A 6,471-nucleotide genomic window follows, 5' to 3' on the forward strand; every position below is an offset into this window, starting at 1 on the left:
GTTTTGTTCCTCTCTTCCTCTTTTTCTGTTTTCCTTTGTGTTTTGATTTTTTTTTTTTTTGGTCATGTTATACTTTGATTATATTTTCTTTATCTTTTCTCTGTCTACTATAGGTTTTTGCTTTGTAGTTACCATAAAGTTTGAATAAAACTTTTTATAGTTATAACAGTATATTTTAAGCTGATAACAACTTAACTTCAATCACATACAAGGACACTACACTCTTACTTCCCTCCAATATACACACTTTATATTATTGATGTCACAATTTACTTTTTATACTGTATATCAATTAACAAATTTTATGTTATAGTTACTCTTAATACTTTTTTAACTTTTATACTAAGGTTAAAATGATGTATCCATCACCATTATTGTTCTACATTATTCTGCATTTGTCTGTATCTTTACCTTTACTCATGAGATTTATATTTTCATGTTTTTGTGCTGCTGTTTAGTGTTCTTTAATTTGAACTTGAATATATATAGAAGTCATTATGTTAATTTCAGACAAACTACACTTTAGATCAGGGAAATTACCAGGAATAAAGAGCTGTATTATATATAATGATAAAGGAATCACCTCTACAAGGAAACATAACAATCCTAAATGTGTGGATGACAAACAAGCACATGAAAAGATGCTCAATATTATTTGTCATTAGAGAAATGCAATTGAAACAACAATGAGGTGCCATTAAAAACCTATTAGGATGGCAAAAAAAAAACACCTGAAAATACCAAATTCTGGTGTAAAAATGAAGTAACAGGAACTATCATTCATTGCTGCTGGGAACATGAAATGGTACAACCACTTTGGAAGACAGTTTGGCAATTACCTATAAGGTTAAACAGATTTACTAAACACACTCCTGTGTATTCACCCAAGTGAATTGAAACTGTGAGACTTATTGCAAACTTGTGTTCACAAAAAAAAAACCTTTACACAAATGTTTATAGCCACTGTATTTATAATTTCCTGAACCCAGAAGTAACCTAAATAGCCTTCCACAGATGAATTGATTACATAAACATAGATTCATACAACGGAATAAATACTATTTACCCATAGAGAGTAGTGAGCTACTAATACACACAACAACAAGGATGAATCTTAAATGCATTTTTCTAAGTGAAAGAAGCCAGACACACAATGGATACATATTATATGATGCCCAATTAAAGGACATTCTGTAAAATCTAGAACTATACGGATGGAAGTGTCCAGGGATTAGAAGGGCAGGTAGATGACTGACTACAAAGGAAACACACAAGGTAATGTTAGGATAATGAAACTATACTACATGCCACTGGAGATATAAATACATAACTGTGTGCATTTTTCTAAACCCACAGAACTATACATCACAAAGAATGAACTTTAACATATAGAAATTTTTAAAAATTAACCACAATGTTGGAAGATTTCCAGGATGAAATGCAAACTGTAAGAAAGAATCTAACTATATTACACATATATTACATAAACTCACTGAAGTTGATGGGGCAGTAGAGAAAGAAGCTAAACAAAGTAACTTCAGAAAATAGTGTTTGATTGAAAAACAATATAAAAACAAAAGAAATTGTACATAAACACTGTATTGCAGTTGGTAAATTTCTCTCACTTGGATACAGGTTAACCATTCTGACTCTGCTTTACATGTATGCTGTGGTTATAAATAAGTAGATGGTGAATGGTGACAGTCAAGTTTCTCACCACAAGAAAAGAAAGTTGCAGACAAGAAAGGAGAGAAGGCTGCAATGAACATTGTGAAATTGGATTAGAATTGGAGACATCAGTATTCATTCATGCTTAGCTGAATACAAATATAGATGAATACAAAAATAATTGTAGAAATGTGTGTATATATGGATTTGTTGCATATACATGTATCTATCCTATCTTTGTCCACTGACTCTGGGAGAAATGATACCCAGTAGCAATGAGCACACTCAGGGCCCAAATCTTGGTTTCTAAATACCATTCTGCAATGAAAGGAAATGGGGATTTTAGGAGAAATGGTAGATTCTAGCACTGGGTAAATTAAAATACAAGATGAGGCTGGGGCATCCTTTAGTACCAGAAAGTAAGAAAGTGTTCAGGAACATAAGTATGGAAATAAGTTAAAAGAACAAAAGAGCCAATCTGAAAGAGTTCCTAATGGCCAAAGCCAGAACAATTTGAGTAACAAAATTATATGGCATTCATTGCATATAACCCAAAGGACAAAATAAATTTCCATGAGCCCATTTTGATATAAAAGGTTGAATAACAGATGGCAGAGAAGCGATCCACATGCAAACATTCCAAAATATTTATATATATACTCCCCTGTCCCCAGGGTTTCAGTTTACTTCTCATTCCTCCCTCCCTGGCCCCTAAGTATGAGTTAGACTTATTTTTTTGTTTGTTTCAGAATTTTATGGGGGTGTACCTATGGGGATACACACGTTTAATTTACCAAATTTGCTTTTTGTACAGTTTGATATAAAGCTATAAGTGTGCCCTTCAGCCAGTTGGTGTACATTGTACCCAGTGGGTATGAATTTATTTTTTCCTCCCCCTCCCACCTACTTAATTTCCCTTGAGTTTTACTTCCATATATGCACAAGTGTTCATACATTAGTTCCAATTTTGTGTTGAATACATGTGGTGTTTGTTTCTCCATTCTTGTGATACTTCACTAAGAAGAATGGCCAAGTTATTATAAAAGATACTAGATCACCATTTTGTTTTATGGCTGTGTATTGCTCTATGGTATACATATACCACATTTTATTAATCTCCTAATGTATTGATAAGCATTTGGGTTTATTCCACATCTTTGTGATTGTGAAATGTGCTGCTATAAACATTCGAGTGCAAGTGTCTTTTTTATAAAATATTTTTTTTCTCTTTGGGTAAATACCTAATAGTGGGATAGCTGGATCAAATAGTAGGTCTACTTTTAGTTCTTTGAGGTATCTTCATACTATTAATACTTTCCATAAAGGTTATACTATTTTTCAGTCCTACCAACTGTTTGTAAGTGTACCTTTCTCTCTGCATGCTCACCTGCATCTGTTGTTTTGGGACTTTTTGATAAAAGCCATTTTCACTGGACTTAGGTAATATCTCATTGTGATTTTGATTTGCATTTCCGTGATGATTAGAGACATTGAGCACTTTTTCATGTGTTTGTTGATCATTAGTCTGTCTTCTTTGGAAAAGTTTCTGTTCATGTCATTTGCTCACTTTTTAATGTAGTTGTTTGATTTTTTTTTCTTGCTGATTTGCTAGAGTTTTGTAGATTCTGGTTGTCAGCCCTTTATCAGATGTACAGTATGCAAATATTTTCTCCCATTCTATAGGTTATCTATTTGCTCTGTTGATTGTGTCCTTGGCTGTGCAGAAGCTATTTCATTTGATCAGGTCCTACTTACTTATTTTTGTTGTTTCTTTGACTGCTTTTGGAGTCTTCTTCATAAATTATTTGCTTAGGCTGATACCTATAAGAGTTTTTCCAACATTTTCTTCCAGAATATTTATAGTTTCATGCCTTAGGTTTAAGTCTATTGTCCATTGTGAATTTTTGTGAGAGGTGAGAGGGGTGGATGCTGTTTCAGCCTTCTACATGTGGCTATCCAATTTTTCCAACACCATCTATGAAATAGGGATTCTTTACCCCAGTATATGTTTTTGTCTGCTTTGTCAAAGATCAGATGGCAATATGAAGATGGATTCATGTTTTTGTTCTCTGTTCTGATCCGTAGTTCTATGTCTCTGCTTTTCTGCTAGTACCATGCTGTTTTGGTCACTATAGCCTTGTAGTATATCTTGAGGTCTGGTAAAGTGATGCCTCCTAATTTGTTCTTATTACATAGAATTGCATTAACTATTTGGGGTCTTTTCTGATTCAATACAAAGTGTAAAACTATTTTTTTGAGGTCTGAAAAAAATGGTATTGGTATGTTAATGGGGATTGCATTGAATCTATAAATCACTTTGGATACTATAGACATTTTAACAATGTCGATTCTGCCAATCCATGAGCATGGTAGGGTTTTCCACCTGTTTCCATCCTCTGCAATTTCTTTCCTCAGTGTTTCATACTTCTCCCTATAAAGGTCTCTCACCTCCATAGTTAAATATATTCCTAAGTATTTTATTTTCTTTGTTGCTATTGTGAAAGTTATTGTGTGTTTAACTCTCAGCTTGACTGTTATTGGCATATATGAAAGCTACTGATTTGTGTGCATTGATTTTGTAGCCTGAGACTTTGCTGAATTCATTCATCAATTCCAGGAGTCCTCTCAGTTGAATCTTTGGGGTTTTCTAGGTATAAGGTTATATCATCAGCAAAGGATAGTTTGACCTCTTCTTTCCTCATTTGGATACTCTTGATTTCCTTTTCTTGTCTCATTGCTCTGGAAAGGAATTCCTGCACTCTGTTGAATAGAAGTGGTGATAGTGGGCACCCTTATATAGTTCCAGTTCTAAGCAGGTATGCTTTAAATTTTTCCCCATACAGTATAATGTTGGTTGTGGGTTTGTCATATATATAGCTTTAATTATTTTGAGGCATGTCCCATCTACGCCGATTCTGTTAAGAGTTCTTATCATAAAACGGTGTTGAATTTCATCAAATGCTTTTTATGAATATATTGAGAGGATAATATGGTTCTTGTTATTGCTTCTATTTATATGGTGAATTACATCCCTATGAATGTAATTTTATTTGCATATATTGAACCATTCTTACATCTGTGGAATGAGGTCCATGTGGTCATGGTGAAATATTTTTTTGATGTACACTTGAATTCAGTTTTCTAAGATTTTATTCAGAATTCTTACTTCTATATTCATAAAGCATGTTAGTCTGTAGTTTTCTTTTTTGTTGTGTCCCTCCTGGCTTTGGTATCAAGGTCATATTGGCTTCACAGAATGAGTTGAGGAGGATTCCTTTCTTCCCAATATTATCAAATAATTTCTGCAGTATAGGTACCAGTTCTTCTTTGTAGGTATGGTAAAATTCAGGTGTGAAACCATCTGGTCCAGGATTTTGTTGTTGTTGTTGAAAGATTTTTTTTCTTTTCTTTTTCTTTTTCTTTTTTTTTTTTTTTTTTTTTTTTGTTGTTGTTGTTGTTGTTGTTTGTTTTGCTGGTTCAATTTCAATGCTTCCACATTGGTCTGTTCAGGAATTCTATTTCTTCCTGTTTGAGCCTAGGGGGTTGTGTGTTTCAAAGAATTAGTCCATTTCCTCCACATTTTCAAGTTCATGGGCATAGAGATTTTTAGAGTATTCAAAGATGATGTTTTGTATGTCCATGGTATCAGTTTTGATTCTGCCTTTTTCATTTCTAATTTATCTATTAAAGTCCTTTCCTTTCTGCTTCTGGTCAATCTAGCAAGAGGCCTGTGAGTTTTTTTATCTTTTCAAAGAACCAACTTTTTATTTCATTAATCTTATCTATAGTTCTTTTGCTCTCGATTTCATTTAGTTTTGCTCTGACCTTGGCTATTTTTCTTCTCCGGAATTTAGGATTGGTTTGCTCTTCCTTTTCCAGTTACTTTAGACAGTGTCTGGCTTTTAAAGAACAACTATAAGGGAAAAATGATAACTTTCCAATGAAGAAATCTGGCAAATGCTACCTTGACCAAGTGGTGAAGATTAACATCACCAGCAAAAAGCCTTGCCCTCCAGCCAGGAGGCCAGGGAGCTCCCAGCCACCAGGGCCACACATCCTGGGCCCCCATTATGGTGGCCCAACCACGACCTGACACCCAGACCCACTCTGGATCTACCCAGTGAGGAACTTCTGGTCTCCTGAGCTAGAAATCAAAGAGCTCTGCAGAGTGGATGATGTGCTGGGACTTACTCCTGCCTGCCCTTCTGGAGCAGGCCAAAGATAAGGACTGATCTTCCCTCCCCATCTCTTCCCTCCTTGCTCCATTGCATGGGCCAGAGACCACCTTACCGCCATGGACATGACACTTAACTTCAGCCAGGCTGAGTCCGCAGCCCAGGGCTGGGGCAGGGTCACTCCATCTGTGCACATGCAATAGCACTGATGTGAGGAAACCACCAACTGTGGAGGGTGGGCAGTGAAAACTTGGGTCTCAAGCCTCTGGATGCAAGTGGTTGAAATCCCAGATGACCAGAAAAAGTGTAAGATAGTGACCAACAAACTGTCTTGGGGAAGTCTTAATTGCCAGCCTGGGAACAAAAGTTTCTGTCTTGAAATAAACTAATAAGTCAGATTACATGTTAACAGAGTAAAGGCTCAGAGAAATCCTTAAAGAAAATTGAAAACTGACTTTTTCTCAATTCTGTTTGTACATCAAGAAGCATCCAGACTTTCTGGGAGGTTTGTTTTGGGGTCTGTTTTTTTAAAATAAATACAGACGTAAAGGTCCCCCCATCCCACACCTGATAAGAACAGAAGGGTTCATATCAAGACTCAAAAACCAAGGCAAGGGCCGGGCGCGGT

The sequence above is a fragment of the Microcebus murinus genome, chromosome 19 (assembly GCF_040939455.1).
Source record: "Microcebus murinus isolate Inina chromosome 19, M.murinus_Inina_mat1.0, whole genome shotgun sequence".
NCBI lineage: Eukaryota > Metazoa > Chordata > Mammalia > Primates > Cheirogaleidae > Microcebus > Microcebus murinus.